Source organism: Bos grunniens, chromosome 28 (assembly GCF_055505025.1).
Source record: "Bos grunniens cultivar Pamir isolate PY7600 chromosome 28, Bosgru_T2T1.0, whole genome shotgun sequence".
Classification (NCBI taxonomy): domain Eukaryota; kingdom Metazoa; phylum Chordata; class Mammalia; order Artiodactyla; family Bovidae; genus Bos; species Bos grunniens.
The window spans coordinates 43401384-43419456 of record NC_141192.1 but is presented as its reverse complement, the minus strand read 5'-3'; the positions used below and the strand labels follow the sequence as shown (position 1 = coordinate 43419456).

Genomic DNA, 18073 nt, shown 5'->3' with positions numbered 1-18073 from the left:
TGTGAGTGTGTCGGTGGGCGACGGTGGGGTCTGGTCGACTGGGGGCCGGGGGGAACCCAGAATGGAGGGGACAGGGTGTGGCGGCCGGGGGTTTGGAAGTCTGTGTGGTCCTCTTGCTGTCTGTCTCTCTCTCTCCCTCTTTCTCCGTCTCCCTTACCTGTGGTCTCCGGCTCTTGACCTTTCTCGGCGGCGGTGGGGCGGGGTGTGTGTGTGCGTGACTGTTTTGTGTGTGTGTGTGTGAGTGTTGTGCGCGCGCGCCTGCGGGAGACCCAGCGGTTGCCTGCGAGGATGCGTCGAGGGGTGGGGCTGGGGACGGGCCGGGGGCTGCGGCTGCGGCGGGGGCTGGGGCCGGGGCCCCGCCCAGAAGTGCCTGAGGCCTGCCAAGGGAGCCCCAGAGAGAGAGCACCCCCTCCACCCCCGCCCTCGCCGGTCCTCTGGTTTCCTGGAAGCCGAATGCGGAGGGGCTCGCGGGCCGCCCGGAGGCAACCCAGGTCTGCAGCGGGAGTCGGGGCCCCGGCCACCCACCCCGGGAGGGGCTGGAAGGCAGGCGACCGCTCTGAGCGCGCTGGGGTGCGAGGGGCCAGCGGCAGGTGGGGCTTGCGGGGGTGGGGGGCGGGCGCTAAAGGAGAGGGGAGGCAAAAAAAAAAAAAGAAAGAAAGAAAAGCCTACAGCACCCGGTATTCCCAGGCGGTCTCCCATCCAAGTACTAACCAGGCCCGACCCTGCTTAGCTTCCGAGATCAGACGAGATCGGGCGCGTTCAGGGTGGTATGGCCGTAGACGGGGGCGGCTGCCGCCGGGCGCCCTAAGAGCCCTGCGCTGCGCCTGCCTTTCGCTCCGACCTGCCGCTCGGGCCAGCCGGCCGCAGCTCTCCACGGAGCGCGCGCTGCACTTGAGCTGCACGACCCGCGACCGGAGTCCCGGCGGCCGTGTGGCCGGCCGACGCCGCTCCGCCCCCCGCACACCGCCACCCCCGGCCAGCACCCGCCTGGCCCGGCCCGGGGGACCACGGGGCTTCCGGGACCCGGGACCCTGGACCCGGAGCAGCCGGCCCGGCATGCCTGCGGCGGATCGGGCGTGGGGTGGGGTGGGGTGGGGTGGGGTGGGGTGGGGTGGGGTGAGGGGCGCGGAGGGGTGAGGCGGGGCGGAGGTCTTGGCGCTCTCCCACCCTGGGACCCTCCAGGCCCGGCCCCGCTCGGAGGCCGCCGCCCCCCTCAGCCACCTCTCCCCCCTCCCCGCCCCGCCCCCTCCCCCCGCCTCCCCCCCCCCCACCCCCGCCACCCCACCAAGGCCTTCGCTGCTCAGGGCCACGTGGCCCCGGAGCTCTCTGGCTTCGGGGCCCGCTGGGGCCCGCGGTCCTCTGAGCCTCCAGCGGGCCTGTGCGCAGCCCAGCCGTGGCCCTGAGCGCCCATCCTGCCCGGCACCTGCCCGGTGCCCAAAGCCACCTGGAGCCACCAGCGCGGTGAACCAAGAGCTCGTCCGCCCCGCCCCTTCGCCCTCCCGAGGCCCCCCTTGCCCCCACGCCGCCCTCCAAGCACAGGACCTTCCGGAGGGAGCAGACGAGTGACATGCAGGCACACGGACAGACACACAGACACTCGCAGGCACCCACGCCACGTGAGACAGCCGGCCGGCGCCAGCGCGGCAGCCAGGGCCACAGCCATAGCACCCGTGGGAGGCCGGGGGTCAGGAGAGACAGAGACAGAAAGAGATGAAGGTTCAGAGACACACTCCCAAGACGGCGCGAGGCAGATGCAGACAGACAGACAGACAGACAGACACGAGCGCGCAGGCACACACGGGGAGGGAGAGACAGAGAGAGGGAGACACCGAGCGACTGACAGAGAGACGGAGAACGGGAGACGGACAGGGGACAGGGGATGGCATCCGCTCCGAGATAGACACACTGGCACAGACCGTGACACACCTCAGAGAGAGGCCGTGCGGCAGAAGCAGCTTCCCTAAGGGAGGGGGCGTCAGCCTTGGGCCGGCGGGCCCCGGCTGGACGCAGCGCCCTGGGGCTGGCAATCACCCGTGGGGACCCCCGGACTTCCTCGCATCCGAGGTCTCAAAGGTCCCCTTCGGCTTGGCCACCTACGGCGAGACCCAGCCCCCGCCCCCAGGCCAGAGGGTGAGTGCGTGAGAGTGTGTGTGTGAGTGTGTCGGTGGGCGACGGTGGGGTCTGGTCGACTGGGGGCCGGGGGGAACCCAGAATGGAGGGGACAGGGTGTGGCGGCCGGGGGTTTGGAAGTCTGTGTGGTCCTCTTGCTGTCTGTCTCTCTCTCTCCCTCTTTCTCCGTCTCCCTTACCTGTGGTCTCCGGCTCTTGACCTTTCTCGGCGGCGGTGGGGCGGGGTGTGTGTGTGCGTGACTGTTTTGTGTGTGTGTGTGTGAGTGTTGTGCGCGCGCGCCTGCGGGAGACCCAGCGGTTGCCTGCGAGGATGCGTCGAGGGGTGGGGCTGGGGACGGGCCGGGGGCTGCGGCTGCGGCGGGGGCTGGGGCCGGGGCCCCGCCCAGAAGTGCCTGAGGCCTGCCAAGGGAGCCCCAGAGAGAGAGCACCCCCTCCACCCCCGCCCTCGCCGGTCCTCTGGTTTCCTGGAAGCCGAATGCGGAGGGGCTCGCGGGCCGCCCGGAGGCAACCCAGGTCTGCAGCGGGAGTCGGGGCCCCGGCCACCCACCCCGGGAGGGGCTGGAAGGCAGGCGACCGCTCTGAGCGCGCTGGGGTGCGAGGGGCCAGCGGCAGGTGGGGCTTGCGGGGGTGGGGGGCGGGCGCTAAAGGAGAGGGGAGGCAAAAAAAAAAAAAGAAAGAAAGAAAAGCCTACAGCACCCGGTATTCCCAGGCGGTCTCCCATCCAAGTACTAACCAGGCCCGACCCTGCTTAGCTTCCGAGATCAGACGAGATCGGGCGCGTTCAGGGTGGTATGGCCGTAGACGGGGGCGGCTGCCGCCGGGCGCCCTAAGAGCCCTGCGCTGCGCCTGCCTTTCGCTCCGACCTGCCGCTCGGGCCAGCCGGCCGCAGCTCTCCACGGAGCGCGCGCTGCACTTGAGCTGCACGACCCGCGACCGGAGTCCCGGCAGCCGTGTGGCCGGCCGACGCCGCTCCGCCCCCCGCACACCGCCACCCCCGGCCAGCACCCGCCTGGCCCGGCCCGGGGGACCACGGGGCTTCCGGGACCCGGGACCCTGGACCCGGAGCAGCCGGCCCGGCATGCCTGCGGCGGATCGGGCGTGGGGTGGGGTGGGGTGGGGTGGGGTGAGGGGCGCGGAGGGGTGAGGCGGGGCGGAGGTCTTGGCGCTCTCCCACCCTGGGACCCTCCAGGCCCGGCCCCGCTCGGAGGCCGCCGCCCCCCTCAGCCACCTCTCCCCCCTCCCCGCCCCGCCCCCCTCCCCCCGCCTCCCCCCCCCCCCCCCGCCGCCACCCCACCAAGGCCTTCGCTGCTCAGGGCCACGTGGCCCCGGAGCTCTCTGGCTTCGGGGCCCGCTGGGGCCCGCGGTCCTCTGAGCCTCCAGCGGGCCTGTGCGCAGCCCAGCCGTGGCCCTGAGCGCCCATCCTGCCCGGCACCTGCCCGGTGCCCAAAGCCACCTGGAGCCACCAGCGCGGTGAACCAAGAGCTCGTCCGCCCCGCCCCTTCGCCCTCCCGAGGCCCCCCTTGCCCCCACGCCGCCCTCCAAGCACAGGACCTTCCGGAGGGAGCAGACGAGCGACATGCAGGCACACGGACAGACACACAGACACTCGCAGGCACCCACGCCACGTGAGACAGCCGGCCGGCGCCAGCGCGGCAGCCAGGGCCACAGCCATAGCACCCGTGGGAGGCCGGGGGTCAGGAGAGACAGAGACAGAAAGAGATGAAGGTTCAGAGACACACTCCCAAGACGGCGCGAGGCAGATGCAGACAGACAGACAGACAGACAGACACGAGCGCGCAGGCACACACGGGGAGGGAGAGACAGAGAGAGGGAGACACCGAGCGACTGACAGAGAGACGGAGAACGGGAGACGGACAGGGGACAGGGGATGGCATCCGCTCCGAGATAGACACACTGGCACAGACCGTGACACACCTCAGAGAGAGGCCGTGCGGCAGAAGCAGCTTCCCTAAGGGAGGGGGCGTCAGCCTTGGGCCGGCGGGCCCCGGCTGGACGCAGCGCCCTGGGGCTGGCAATCACCCGTGGGGACCCCCGGACTTCCTCGCATCCGAGGTCTCAAAGGTCCCCTTCGGCTTGGCCACCTACGGCGAGACCCAGCCCCCGCCCCCAGGCCAGAGGGTGAGTGCGTGAGAGTGTGTGTGTGAGTGTGTCGGTGGGCGACGGTGGGGTCTGGTCGACTGGGGGCCGGGGGGAACCCAGAATGGAGGGGACAGGGTGTGGCGGCCGGGGGTTTGGAAGTCTGTGTGGTCCTCTTGCTGTCTGTCTCTCTCTCTCCCTCTTTCTCCGTCTCCCTTACCTGTGGTCTCCGGCTCTTGACCTTTCTCGGCGGCGGTGGGGCGGGGTGTGTGTGTGCGTGACTGTTTTGTGTGTGTGTGTGTGAGTGTTGTGCGCGCGCGCCTGCGGGAGACCCAGCGGTTGCCTGCGAGGATGCGTCGAGGGGTGGGGCTGGGGACGGGCCGGGGGCTGCGGCTGCGGCGGGGGCTGGGGCCGGGGCCCCGCCCAGAAGTGCCTGAGGCCTGCCAAGGGAGCCCCAGAGAGAGAGCACCCCCTCCACCCCCGCCCTCGCCGGTCCTCTGGTTTCCTGGAAGCCGAATGCGGAGGGGCTCGCGGGCCGCCCGGAGGCAACCCAGGTCTGCAGCGGGAGTCGGGGCCCCGGCCACCCACCCCGGGAGGGGCTGGAAGGCAGGCGACCGCTCTGAGCGCGCTGGGGTGCGAGGGGCCAGCGGCAGGTGGGGCTTGCGGGGGTGGGGGGCGGGCGCTAAAGGAGAGGGGAGGCAAAAAAAAAAAAAGAAAGAAAGAAAAGCCTACAGCACCCGGTATTCCCAGGCGGTCTCCCATCCAAGTACTAACCAGGCCCGACCCTGCTTAGCTTCCGAGATCAGACGAGATCGGGCGCGTTCAGGGTGGTATGGCCGTAGACGGGGGCGGCTGCCGCCGGGCGCCCTAAGAGCCCTGCGCTGCGCCTGCCTTTCGCTCCGACCTGCCGCTCGGGCCAGCCGGCCGCAGCTCTCCACGGAGCGCGCGCTGCACTTGAGCTGCACGACCCGCGACCGGAGTCCCGGCGGCCGTGTGGCCGGCCGACGCCGCTCCGCCCCCCGCACACCGCCACCCCCGGCCAGCACCCGCCTGGCCCGGCCCGGGGGACCACGGGGCTTCCGGGACCCGGGACCCTGGACCCGGAGCAGCCGGCCCGGCATGCCTGCGGCGGATCGGGCGTGGGGTGGGGTGGGGTGGGGTGGGGTGGGGTGGGGTGGGGTGAGGGGCGCGGAGGGGTGAGGCGGGGCGGAGGTCTTGGCGCTCTCCCACCCTGGGACCCTCCAGGCCCGGCCCCGCTCGGAGGCCGCCGCCCCCCTCAGCCACCTCTCCCCCCTCCCCGCCCCGCCCCCCTCCCCCCGCCTCCCCCCCCCCACCCCCCCCCGCCACCCCACCAAGGCCTTCGCTGCTCAGGGCCACGTGGCCCCGGAGCTCTCTGGCTTCGGGGCCCGCTGGGGCCCGCGGTCCTCTGAGCCTCCAGCGGGCCTGTGCGCAGCCCAGCCGTGGCCCTGAGCGCCCATCCTGCCCGGCACCTGCCCGGTGCCCAAAGCCACCTGGAGCCACCAGCGCGGTGAACCAAGAGCTCGTCCGCCCCGCCCCTTCGCCCTCCCGAGGCCCCCCTTGCCCCCACGCCGCCCTCCAAGCACAGGACCTTCCGGAGGGAGCAGACGAGCGACATGCAGGCACACGGACAGACACACAGACACTCGCAGGCACCCACGCCACGTGAGACAGCCGGCCGGCGCCAGCGCGGCAGCCAGGGCCACAGCCATAGCACCCGTGGGAGGCCGGGGGTCAGGAGAGACAGAGACAGAAAGAGATGAAGGTTCAGAGACACACTCCCAAGACGGCGCGAGGCAGATGCAGACAGACAGACAGACAGACAGACAGACACGAGCGCGCAGGCACACACGGGGAGGGAGAGACAGAGAGAGGGAGACACCGAGCGACTGACAGAGAGACGGAGAACGGGAGACGGACAGGGGACAGGGGATGGCATCCGCTCCGAGATAGACACACTGGCACAGACCGTGACACACCTCAGAGAGAGGCCGTGCGGCAGAAGCAGCTTCCCTAAGGGAGGGGGCGTCAGCCTTGGGCCGGCGGGCCCCGGCTGGACGCAGCGCCCTGGGGCTGGCAATCACCCGTGGGGACCCCCGGACTTCCTCGCATCCGAGGTCTCAAAGGTCCCCTTCGGCTTGGCCACCTACGGCGAGACCCAGCCCCCGCCCCCAGGCCAGAGGGTGAGTGCGTGAGAGTGTGTGTGTGAGTGTGTCGGTGGGCGACGGTGGGGTCTGGTCGACTGGGGGCCGGGGGGAACCCAGAATGGAGGGGACAGGGTGTGGCGGCCGGGGGTTTGGAAGTCTGTGTGGTCCTCTTGCTGTCTGTCTCTCTCTCTCCCTCTTTCTCCGTCTCCCTTACCTGTGGTCTCCGGCTCTTGACCTTTCTCGGCGGCGGTGGGGCGGGGTGTGTGTGTGCGTGACTGTTTTGTGTGTGTGTGTGTGAGTGTTGTGCGCGCGCGCCTGCGGGAGACCCAGCGGTTGCCTGCGAGGATGCGTCGAGGGGTGGGGCTGGGGACGGGCCGGGGGCTGCGGCTGCGGCGGGGGCTGGGGCCGGGGCCCCGCCCAGAAGTGCCTGAGGCCTGCCAAGGGAGCCCCAGAGAGAGAGCACCCCCTCCACCCCCGCCCTCGCCGGTCCTCTGGTTTCCTGGAAGCCGAATGCGGAGGGGCTCGCGGGCCGCCCGGAGGCAACCCAGGTCTGCAGCGGGAGTCGGGGCCCCGGCCACCCACCCCGGGAGGGGCTGGAAGGCAGGCGACCGCTCTGAGCGCGCTGGGGTGCGAGGGGCCAGCGGCAGGTGGGGCTTGCGGGGGTGGGGGGCGGGCGCTAAAGGAGAGGGGAGGCAAAAAAAAAAAAAGAAAGAAAGAAAAGCCTACAGCACCCGGTATTCCCAGGCGGTCTCCCATCCAAGTACTAACCAGGCCCGACCCTGCTTAGCTTCCGAGATCAGACGAGATCGGGCGCGTTCAGGGTGGTATGGCCGTAGACGGGGGCGGCTGCCGCCGGGCGCCCTAAGAGCCCTGCGCTGCGCCTGCCTTTCGCTCCGACCTGCCGCTCGGGCCAGCCGGCCGCAGCTCTCCACGGAGCGCGCGCTGCACTTGAGCTGCACGACCCGCGACCGGAGTCCCGGCGGCCGTGTGGCCGGCCGACGCCGCTCCGCCCCCCGCACACCGCCACCCCCGGCCAGCACCCGCCTGGCCCGGCCCGGGGGACCACGGGGCTTCCGGGACCCGGGACCCTGGACCCGGAGCAGCCGGCCCGGCATGCCTGCGGCGGATCGGGCGTGGGGTGGGGTGGGGTGGGGTGGGGTGGGGTGGGGTGGGGTGAGGGGCGCGGAGGGGTGAGGCGGGGCGGAGGTCTTGGCGCTCTCCCACCCTGGGACCCTCCAGGCCCGGCCCCGCTCGGAGGCCGCCGCCCCCCTCAGCCACCTCTCCCCCCTCCCCGCCCCGCCCCCCTCCCCCCGCCTCCCCCCCCCCCACCCCCGCCACCCCACCAAGGCCTTCGCTGCTCAGGGCCACGTGGCCCCGGAGCTCTCTGGCTTCGGGGCCCGCTGGGGCCCGCGGTCCTCTGAGCCTCCAGCGGGCCTGTGCGCAGCCCAGCCGTGGCCCTGAGCGCCCATCCTGCCCGGCACCTGCCCGGTGCCCAAAGCCACCTGGAGCCACCAGCGCGGTGAACCAAGAGCTCGTCCGCCCCGCCCCTTCGCCCTCCCGAGGCCCCCCTTGCCCCCACGCCGCCCTCCAAGCACAGGACCTTCCGGAGGGAGCAGACGAGTGACATGCAGGCACACGGACAGACACACAGACACTCGCAGGCACCCACGCCACGTGAGACAGCCGGCCGGCGCCAGCGCGGCAGCCAGGGCCACAGCCATAGCACCCGTGGGAGGCCGGGGGTCAGGAGAGACAGAGACAGAAAGAGATGAAGGTTCAGAGACACACTCCCAAGACGGCGCGAGGCAGATGCAGACAGACAGACAGACAGACAGACACGAGCGCGCAGGCACACACGGGGAGGGAGAGACAGAGAGAGGGAGACACCGAGCGACTGACAGAGAGACGGAGAACGGGAGACGGACAGGGGACAGGGGATGGCATCCGCTCCGAGATAGACACACTGGCACAGACCGTGACACACCTCAGAGAGAGGCCGTGCGGCAGAAGCAGCTTCCCTAAGGGAGGGGGCGTCAGCCTTGGGCCGGCGGGCCCCGGCTGGACGCAGCGCCCTGGGGCTGGCAATCACCCGTGGGGACCCCCGGACTTCCTCGCATCCGAGGTCTCAAAGGTCCCCTTCGGCTTGGCCACCTACGGCGAGACCCAGCCCCCGCCCCCAGGCCAGAGGGTGAGTGCGTGAGAGTGTGTGTGTGAGTGTGTCGGTGGGCGACGGTGGGGTCTGGTCGACTGGGGGCCGGGGGGAACCCAGAATGGAGGGGACAGGGTGTGGCGGCCGGGGGTTTGGAAGTCTGTGTGGTCCTCTTGCTGTCTGTCTCTCTCTCTCCCTCTTTCTCCGTCTCCCTTACCTGTGGTCTCCGGCTCTTGACCTTTCTCGGCGGCGGTGGGGCGGGGTGTGTGTGTGCGTGACTGTTTTGTGTGTGTGTGTGTGAGTGTTGTGCGCGCGCGCCTGCGGGAGACCCAGCGGTTGCCTGCGAGGATGCGTCGAGGGGTGGGGCTGGGGACGGGCCGGGGGCTGCGGCTGCGGCGGGGGCTGGGGCCGGGGCCCCGCCCAGAAGTGCCTGAGGCCTGCCAAGGGAGCCCCAGAGAGAGAGCACCCCCTCCACCCCCGCCCTCGCCGGTCCTCTGGTTTCCTGGAAGCCGAATGCGGAGGGGCTCGCGGGCCGCCCGGAGGCAACCCAGGTCTGCAGCGGGAGTCGGGGCCCCGGCCACCCACCCCGGGAGGGGCTGGAAGGCAGGCGACCGCTCTGAGCGCGCTGGGGTGCGAGGGGCCAGCGGCAGGTGGGGCTTGCGGGGGTGGGGGGCGGGCGCTAAAGGAGAGGGGAGGCAAAAAAAAAAAAAGAAAGAAAGAAAAGCCTACAGCACCCGGTATTCCCAGGCGGTCTCCCATCCAAGTACTAACCAGGCCCGACCCTGCTTAGCTTCCGAGATCAGACGAGATCGGGCGCGTTCAGGGTGGTATGGCCGTAGACGGGGGCGGCTGCCGCCGGGCGCCCTAAGAGCCCTGCGCTGCGCCTGCCTTTCGCTCCGACCTGCCGCTCGGGCCAGCCGGCCGCAGCTCTCCACGGAGCGCGCGCTGCACTTGAGCTGCACGACCCGCGACCGGAGTCCCGGCGGCCGTGTGGCCGGCCGACGCCGCTCCGCCCCCCGCACACCGCCACCCCCGGCCAGCACCCGCCTGGCCCGGCCCGGGGGACCACGGGGCTTCCGGGACCCGGGACCCTGGACCCGGAGCAGCCGGCCCGGCATGCCTGCGGCGGATCGGGCGTGGGGTGGGGTGGGGTGGGGTGGGGTGGGGTGGGGTGGGGTGAGGGGCGCGGAGGGGTGAGGCGGGGCGGAGGTCTTGGCGCTCTCCCACCCTGGGACCCTCCAGGCCCGGCCCCGCTCGGAGGCCGCCGCCCCCCTCAGCCACCTCTCCCCCCTCCCCGCCCCGCCCCCCTCCCCCCGCCTCCCCCCCCCCCACCCCCCCCCCCGCCACCCCACCAAGGCCTTCGCTGCTCAGGGCCACGTGGCCCCGGAGCTCTCTGGCTTCGGGGCCCGCTGGGGCCCGCGGTCCTCTGAGCCTCCAGCGGGCCTGTGCGCAGCCCAGCCGTGGCCCTGAGCGCCCATCCTGCCCGGCACCTGCCCGGTGCCCAAAGCCACCTGGAGCCACCAGCGCGGTGAACCAAGAGCTCGTCCGCCCCGCCCCTTCGCCCTCCCGAGGCCCCCCTTGCCCCCACGCCGCCCTCCAAGCACAGGACCTTCCGGAGGGAGCAGACGAGCGACATGCAGGCACACGGACAGACACACAGACACTCGCAGGCACCCACGCCACGTGAGACAGCCGGCCGGCGCCAGCGCGGCAGCCAGGGCCACAGCCATAGCACCCGTGGGAGGCCGGGGGTCAGGAGAGACAGAGACAGAAAGAGATGAAGGTTCAGAGACACACTCCCAAGACGGCGCGAGGCAGATGCAGACAGACAGACAGACAGACAGACACGAGCGCGCAGGCACACACGGGGAGGGAGAGACAGAGAGAGGGAGACACCGAGCGACTGACAGAGAGACGGAGAACGGGAGACGGACAGGGGACAGGGGATGGCATCCGCTCCGAGATAGACACACTGGCACAGACCGTGACACACCTCAGAGAGAGGCCGTGCGGCAGAAGCAGCTTCCCTAAGGGAGGGGGCGTCAGCCTTGGGCCGGCGGGCCCCGGCTGGACGCAGCGCCCTGGGGCTGGCAATCACCCGTGGGGACCCCCGGACTTCCTCGCATCCGAGGTCTCAAAGGTCCCCTTCGGCTTGGCCACCTACGGCGAGACCCAGCCCCCGCCCCCAGGCCAGAGGGTGAGTGCGTGAGAGTGTGTGTGTGAGTGTGTCGGTGGGCGACGGTGGGGTCTGGTCGACTGGGGGCCGGGGGGAACCCAGAATGGAGGGGACAGGGTGTGGCGGCCGGGGGTTTGGAAGTCTGTGTGGTCCTCTTGCTGTCTGTCTCTCTCTCTCCCTCTTTCTCCGTCTCCCTTACCTGTGGTCTCCGGCTCTTGACCTTTCTCGGCGGCGGTGGGGCGGGGTGTGTGTGTGCGTGACTGTTTTGTGTGTGTGTGTGTGAGTGTTGTGCGCGCGCGCCTGCGGGAGACCCAGCGGTTGCCTGCGAGGATGCGTCGAGGGGTGGGGCTGGGGACGGGCCGGGGGCTGCGGCTGCGGCGGGGGCTGGGGCCGGGGCCCCGCCCAGAAGTGCCTGAGGCCTGCCAAGGGAGCCCCAGAGAGAGAGCACCCCCTCCACCCCCGCCCTCGCCGGTCCTCTGGTTTCCTGGAAGCCGAATGCGGAGGGGCTCGCGGGCCGCCCGGAGGCAACCCAGGTCTGCAGCGGGAGTCGGGGCCCCGGCCACCCACCCCGGGAGGGGCTGGAAGGCAGGCGACCGCTCTGAGCGCGCTGGGGTGCGAGGGGCCAGCGGCAGGTGGGGCTTGCGGGGGTGGGGGGCGGGCGCTAAAGGAGAGGGGAGGCAAAAAAAAAAAAAGAAAGAAAAGCCTACAGCACCCGGTATTCCCAGGCGGTCTCCCATCCAAGTACTAACCAGGCCCGACCCTGCTTAGCTTCCGAGATCAGACGAGATCGGGCGCGTTCAGGGTGGTATGGCCGTAGACGGGGGCGGCTGCCGCCGGGCGCCCTAAGAGCCCTGCGCTGCGCCTGCCTTTCGCTCCGACCTGCCGCTCGGGCCAGCCGGCCGCAGCTCTCCACGGAGCGCGCGCTGCACTTGAGCTGCACGACCCGCGACCGGAGTCCCGGCGGCCGTGTGGCCGGCCGACGCCGCTCCGCCCCCCGCACACCGCCACCCCCGGCCAGCACCCGCCTGGCCCGGCCCGGGGGACCACGGGGCTTCCGGGACCCGGGACCCTGGACCCGGAGCAGCCGGCCCGGCATGCCTGCGGCGGATCGGGCGTGGGGTGGGGTGGGGTGGGGTGGGGTGGGGTGGGGTGGGGTGGGGTGAGGGGCGCGGAGGGGTGAGGCGGGGCGGAGGTCTTGGCGCTCTCCCACCCTGGGACCCTCCAGGCCCGGCCCCGCTCGGAGGCCGCCGCCCCCCTCAGCCACCTCTCCCCCCTCCCCGCCCCGCCCCCCTCCCCCCGCCTCCCCCCCCCCACCCCCCCCCGCCACCCCACCAAGGCCTTCGCTGCTCAGGGCCACGTGGCCCCGGAGCTCTCTGGCTTCGGGGCCCGCTGGGGCCCGCGGTCCTCTGAGCCTCCAGCGGGCCTGTGCGCAGCCCAGCCGTGGCCCTGAGCGCCCATCCTGCCCGGCACCTGCCCGGTGCCCAAAGCCACCTGGAGCCACCAGCGCGGTGAACCAAGAGCTCGTCCGCCCCGCCCCTTCGCCCTCCCGAGGCCCCCCTTGCCCCCACGCCGCCCTCCAAGCACAGGACCTTCCGGAGGGAGCAGACGAGCGACATGCAGGCACACGGACAGACACACAGACACTCGCAGGCACCCACGCCACGTGAGACAGCCGGCCGGCGCCAGCGCGGCAGCCAGGGCCACAGCCATAGCACCCGTGGGAGGCCGGGGGTCAGGAGAGACAGAGACAGAAAGAGATGAAGGTTCAGAGACACACTCCCAAGACGGCGCGAGGCAGATGCAGACAGACAGACAGACAGACAGACACGAGCGCGCAGGCACACACGGGGAGGGAGAGACAGAGAGAGGGAGACACCGAGCGACTGACAGAGAGACGGAGAACGGGAGACGGACAGGGGACAGGGGATGGCATCCGCTCCGAGATAGACACACTGGCACAGACCGTGACACACCTCAGAGAGAGGCCGTGCGGCAGAAGCAGCTTCCCTAAGGGAGGGGGCGTCAGCCTTGGGCCGGCGGGCCCCGGCTGGACGCAGCGCCCTGGGGCTGGCAATCACCCGTGGGGACCCCCGGACTTCCTCGCATCCGAGGTCTCAAAGGTCCCCTTCGGCTTGGCCACCTACGGCGAGACCCAGCCCCCGCCCCCAGGCCAGAGGGTGAGTGCGTGAGAGTGTGTGTGTGAGTGTGTCGGTGGGCGACGGTGGGGTCTGGTCGACTGGGGGCCGGGGGGAACCCAGAATGGAGGGGACAGGGTGTGGCGGCCGGGGGTTTGGAAGTCTGTGTGGTCCTCTTGCTGTCTGTCTCTCTCTCTCCCTCTTTCTCCGTCTCCCTTACCTGTGGTCTCCGGCTCTTGACCTTTCTCGGCGGCGGTGGGGCGGGGTGTGTGTGTGCGTGACTGTTTTGTGTGTGTGTGTGTGAGTGTTGTGCGCGCGCGCCTGCGGGAGACCCAGCGGTTGCCTGCGAGGATGCGTCGAGGGGTGGGGCTGGGGACGGGCCGGGGGCTGCGGCTGCGGCGGGGGCTGGGGCCGGGGCCCCGCCCAGAAGTGCCTGAGGCCTGCCAAGGGAGCCCCAGAGAGAGAGCACCCCCTCCACCCCCGCCCTCGCCGGTCCTCTGGTTTCCTGGAAGCCGAATGCGGAGGGGCTCGCGGGCCGCCCGGAGGCAACCCAGGTCTGCAGCGGGAGTCGGGGCCCCGGCCACCCACCCCGGGAGGGGCTGGAAGGCAGGCGACCGCTCTGAGCGCGCTGGGGTGCGAGGGGCCAGCGGCAGGTGGGGCTTGCGGGGGTGGGGGGCGGGCGCTAAAGGAGAGGGGAGGCAAAAAAAAAAAAAGAAAGAAAGAAAAGCCTACAGCACCCGGTATTCCCAGGCGGTCTCCCATCCAAGTACTAACCAGGCCCGACCCTGCTTAGCTTCCGAGATCAGACGAGATCGGGCGCGTTCAGGGTGGTATGGCCGTAGACGGGGGGGGCTGCCGCCGGGCGCCCTAAGAGCCCTGCGCTGCGCCTGCCTTTCGCTCCGACCTGCCGCTCGGGCCAGCCGGCCGCAGCTCTCCACGGAGCGCGCGCTGCACTTGAGCTGCACGACCCGCGACCGGAGTCCCGGCGGCCGTGTGGCCGGCCGACGCCACTCCGCCCCCCGCACACCGCCACCCCCGGCCAGCACCCGCCTGGCCCGGCCCGGGGGACCACGGGGCTTCCGGGACCCGGGACCCTGGACCCGGAGCAGCCGGCCCGGCATGCCTGCGGCGGATCGGGCGTGGGGTGGGGTGGGGTGGGGTGGGGTGGGGTGGGGTGAGGGGCGCGGAGGGGTGAGGCGGGGCGGAGGTCTTGGCGCTCTCCCACCCTGGGACCCTCCAGGCCCGGCCCCGCTCGGAGGCCGCCGCCCCCCTCAGCCACCTCTCCCACCTCCCCGCCCCGCCCCCTCCCCCCGCCTCCCCCCCCCCCCCCCCCGCCACCCCACCAAGGCCTTCGCTGCTCAGGGCCACGTGGCCCCGGAGCTCTCTGGCTTCGGGGCCCGCTGGGGCCCGCGGTCCTCTGAGCCTCCAGCGGGCCTGTGCGCAGCCCAGCCGTGGCCCTGAGCGCCCATCCTGCCCGGCACCTGCCCGGTGCCCAAAGCCACCTGGAGCCACCAGCGCGGTGAACCAAGAGCTCGTCCGCCCCGCCCCTTCGCCCTCCCGAGGCCCCCCTTGCCCCCACGCCGCCCTCCAAGCACAGGACCTTCCGGAGGGAGCAGACGAGCGACATGCAGGCACACGGACAGACACACAGACACTCGCAGGCACCCACGCCACGTGAGACAGCCGGCCGGCACCAGCGCGGCAGCCAGGGCCACAGCCATAGCACCCGTGGGAGGCCGGGGGTCAGGAGAGACAGAGACAGAAAGAGATGAAGGTTCAGAGACACACTCCCAAGACGGCGCGAGGCAGATGCAGACAGACAGACAGACACGAGCGCGCAGGCACACACGGGGAGGGAGAGACAGAGAGAGGGAGACACCGAGCGACTGACAGAGAGACGGAGAACGGGAGACGGACAGGGGACAGGGGATGGCATCCGCTCCGAGATAGACACACTGGCACAGACCGTGACACACCTCAGAGAGAGGCCGTGCGGCAGAAGCAGCTTCCCTAAGGGAGGGGGCGTCAGCCTTGGGCCGGCGGGCCCCGGCTGGACGCAGCGCCCTGGGGCTGGCAATCACCCGTGGGGACCCCCGGACTTCCTCGCATCCGAGGTCTCAAAGGTCCCCTTCGGCTTGGCCACCTACGGCGAGACCCAGCCCCCGCCCCCAGGCCAGAGGGTGAGTGCGTGAGAGTGTGTGTGTGAGTGTGTCGGTGGGCGACGGTGGGGTCTGGTCGACTGGGGGCCGGGGGGAACCCAGAATGGAGGGGACAGGGTGTGGCGGCCGGGGGTTTGGAAGTCTGTGTGGTCCTCTTGCTGTCTGTCTCTCTCTCTCCCTCTTTCTCCGTCTCCCTTACCTGTGGTCTCCGGCTCTTGACCTTTCTCGGCGGCGGTGGGGCGGGGTGTGTGTGTGCGTGACTGTTTTGTGTGTGTGTGTGTGAGTGTTGTGCGCGCGCGCCTGCGGGAGACCCAGCGGTTGCCTGCGAGGATGCGTCGAGGGGTGGGGCTGGGGACGGGCCGGGGGCTGCGGCTGCGGCGGGGGCTGGGGCCGGGGCCCCGCCCAGAAGTGCCTGAGGCCTGCCAAGGGAGCCCCAGAGAGAGAGCACCCCCTCCACCCCCGCCCTCGCCGGTCCTCTGGTTTCCTGGAAGCCGAATGCGGAGGGGCTCGCGGGCCGCCCGGAGGCAACCCAGGTCTGCAGCGGGAGTCGGGGCCCCGGCCACCCACCCCGGGAGGGGCTGGAAGGCAGGCGACCGCTCTGAGCGCGCTGGGGTGCGAGGGGCCAGCGGCAGGTGGGGCTTGCGGGGGTGGGGGGCGGGCGCTAAAGGAGAGGGGAGGCAAAAAAAAAAAAAGAAAGAAAGAAAAGCCTACAGCACCCGGTATTCCCAGGCGGTCTCCCATCCAAGTACTAACCAGGCCCGACCCTGCTTAGCTTCCGAGATCAGACGAGATCGGGCGCGTTCAGGGTGGTATGGCCGTAGACGGGGGCGGCTGCCGCCGGGCGCCCTAAGAGCCCTGCGCTGCGCCTGCCTTTCGCTCCGACCTGCCGCTCGGGCCAGCCGGCCGCAGCTCTCCACGGAGCGCGCGCTGCACTTGAGCTGCACGACCCGCGACCGGAGTCCCGGCGGCCGTGTAGCCGGCCGACGCCGCTCCGCCCCCCGCACACCGCCACCCCCGGCCAGCACCCGCCTGGCCCGGCCCGGGGGACCACGGGGCTTCCGGGACCCGGGACCCTGGACCCGGAGCAGCCGGCCCGGCATGCCTGCGGCGGATCGGGCGTGGGGTGGGGTGGGGTGGGGTGGGGTGGGGTGGGGTGGGGTGGGGTGAGGGGCGTGGAGGGGTGAGGCGGGGCGGAGGTCTTGGCGCTCTCCCACCCTGGGACCCTCCAGGCCCGGCCCCGCTCGGAGGCCGCCGCCCCCCTCAGCCACCTCTCCCCCCTCCCCGCCCCGCCCCCCTCCCCCCGCCTCCCCCCCCCCCCCCCCCCCCCCCCCCCCCCCCCGCCCCTGCCACCCCACCAAGGCCTTCGCTGCTCAGGGCCACGTGGCCCCGGAGCTCTCTGAGCCTCCAGCGGGCCTGTGCGCAGCCCAGCCGTGGCCCTGAGCGCCCATCCTGCCCGGCACCTGCCCGGTGCCCAAAGCCACCTGGAGCCACCAGCGCGGTGAACCAAGAGCTCGTCCGCCCCGCCCCTTCGCCCTCCCGAGGCCCCCCTTGCCCCCACGCCGCCCTCCAAGCACAGGACCTTCCGGAGGGAGCAGACGACGACATGCAGGCACACTGACAGACACACAGACACTCGCAGGCACCCACGCCACGTGAGACAGCCGGCCGGCGGCAGCCAGGGCCACAGCCATAGCACCCGTGGGAGGCCGGGGGTCAGGAGAGACAGAGACAGAAAGAGATGAAGGTTCAGAGACACACTCCCAAGACGGCGCGAGGCAGATGCAGACAGACAGACAGACAGACAGACACGAGCGCGCAGGCACACACGGGGAGGGAGAGACAGAGAGAGGGAGACACCGAGCGACTGACAGAGAGACGGAGAACGGGAGACGGACAGGGGACAGGGGATGGCATCCGCTCCGAGATAGACACACTGGCACAGACCGTGACACACCTCAGAGAGAGGCCGTGCGGCAGAAGCAGCTTCCCTAAGGGAGGGGGCGTCAGCCTTGGGCCGGCGGGCCCCGGCTGGACGCAGCGCCCTGGGGCTGGCAATCACCCGTGGGGACCCCCGGACTTCCTCGCATCCGAGGTCTCAAAGGTCCCCTTCGGCTTGGCCACCTACGGCGAGACCCAGCCCCCGCCCCCAGGCCAGAGGGTGAGTGCGTGAGAGTGTGTGTGTGAGTGTGTCGGTGGGCGACGGTGGGGTCTGGTCGACTGGGGGCCGGGGGGAACCCAGAATGGAGGGGACAGGGTGTGGCGGCCGGGGGTTTGGAAGTCTGTGTGGTCCTCTTGCTGTCTGTCTCTCTCTCTCCCTCTTTCTCCGTCTCCCTTACCTGTGGTCTCCGGCTCTTGACCTTTCTCGGCGGCGGTGGGGCGGGGTGTGTGTGTGCGTGACTGTTTTGTGTGTGTGTGTGTGAGTGTTGTGCGCGCGCGCCTGCGGGAGACCCAGCGGTTGCCTGCGAGGATGCGTCGAGGGGTGGGGCTGGGGACGGGCCGGGGGCTGCGGCTGCGGCGGGGGCTGGGGCCGGGGCCCCGCCCAGAAGTGCCTGAGGCCTGCCAAGGGAGCCCCAGAGAGAGAGCACCCCCTCCACCCCCGCCCTCGCCGGTCCTCTGGTTTCCTGGAAGCCGAATGCGGAGGGGCTCGCGGGCCGCCCGGAGGCAACCCAGGTCTGCAGCGGGAGTCGGGGCCCCGGCCACCCACCCCGGGAGGGGCTGGAAGGCAGGCGACCGCTCTGAGCGCGCTGGGGTGCGAGGGGCCAGCGGCAGGTGGGGCTTGCGGGGGTGGGGGGCGGGCGCTAAAGGAGAGGGGAGGCAAAAAAAAAAAAAGAAAGAAAGAAAAGCCTACAGCACCCGGTATTCCCAGGCGGTCTCCCATCCAAGTACTAACCAGGCCCGACCCTGCTTAGCTTCCGAGATCAGACGAGATCGGGCGCGTTCAGGGTGGTATGGCCGTAGACGGGGGCGGCTGCCGCCGGGCGCCCTAAGAGCCCTGCGCTGCGCCTGCCTTTCGCTCCGACCTGCCGCTCGGGCCAGCCGGCCGCAGCTCTCCACGGAGCGCGC

General features: G+C 71.4%; 9 non-coding genes across 9 annotated transcripts; all 9 read right to left on the bottom strand.

Annotated features, from left to right (window-relative positions):
* Positions 1-662: 662 nt before the first annotated feature.
* Positions 663-781, bottom strand: LOC147343248 (5S ribosomal RNA). The gene has a single exon (XR_015157281.1). It is a non-coding gene; the product is annotated as a 5S ribosomal RNA (ribosomal RNA).
* A 2032-nt stretch (positions 782-2813) lies between these two features.
* LOC147343247 (5S ribosomal RNA) lies at positions 2814-2932 on the bottom strand. The gene has a single exon (XR_015157280.1). It is a non-coding gene; the product is annotated as a 5S ribosomal RNA (ribosomal RNA).
* Positions 2933-4951: 2019 nt separating this feature from the next.
* On the bottom strand, positions 4952-5070 carry LOC147343246 (5S ribosomal RNA). The gene has a single exon (XR_015157279.1). It is a non-coding gene; the product is annotated as a 5S ribosomal RNA (ribosomal RNA).
* Positions 5071-7110: 2040 nt separating this feature from the next.
* Positions 7111-7229, bottom strand: LOC147343245 (5S ribosomal RNA). Its single transcript, XR_015157277.1, has one exon. It is a non-coding gene; the product is annotated as a 5S ribosomal RNA (ribosomal RNA).
* Positions 7230-9262: 2033 nt separating this feature from the next.
* On the bottom strand, positions 9263-9381 carry LOC147343244 (5S ribosomal RNA). Its single transcript, XR_015157276.1, has one exon. It is a non-coding gene; the product is annotated as a 5S ribosomal RNA (ribosomal RNA).
* A 2035-nt stretch (positions 9382-11416) lies between these two features.
* Positions 11417-11535, bottom strand: LOC147343243 (5S ribosomal RNA). Its single transcript, XR_015157275.1, has one exon. It is a non-coding gene; the product is annotated as a 5S ribosomal RNA (ribosomal RNA).
* A 2041-nt stretch (positions 11536-13576) lies between these two features.
* LOC147343242 (5S ribosomal RNA) lies at positions 13577-13695 on the bottom strand. The gene has a single exon (XR_015157274.1). It is a non-coding gene; the product is annotated as a 5S ribosomal RNA (ribosomal RNA).
* Positions 13696-15714: 2019 nt separating this feature from the next.
* Positions 15715-15833, bottom strand: LOC147343241 (5S ribosomal RNA). Its single transcript, XR_015157273.1, has one exon. It is a non-coding gene; the product is annotated as a 5S ribosomal RNA (ribosomal RNA).
* A 2018-nt stretch (positions 15834-17851) lies between these two features.
* LOC147343240 (5S ribosomal RNA) lies at positions 17852-17970 on the bottom strand. Its single transcript, XR_015157272.1, has one exon. It is a non-coding gene; the product is annotated as a 5S ribosomal RNA (ribosomal RNA).
* Between the last annotated feature and the right edge of the window lie 103 nt (positions 17971-18073).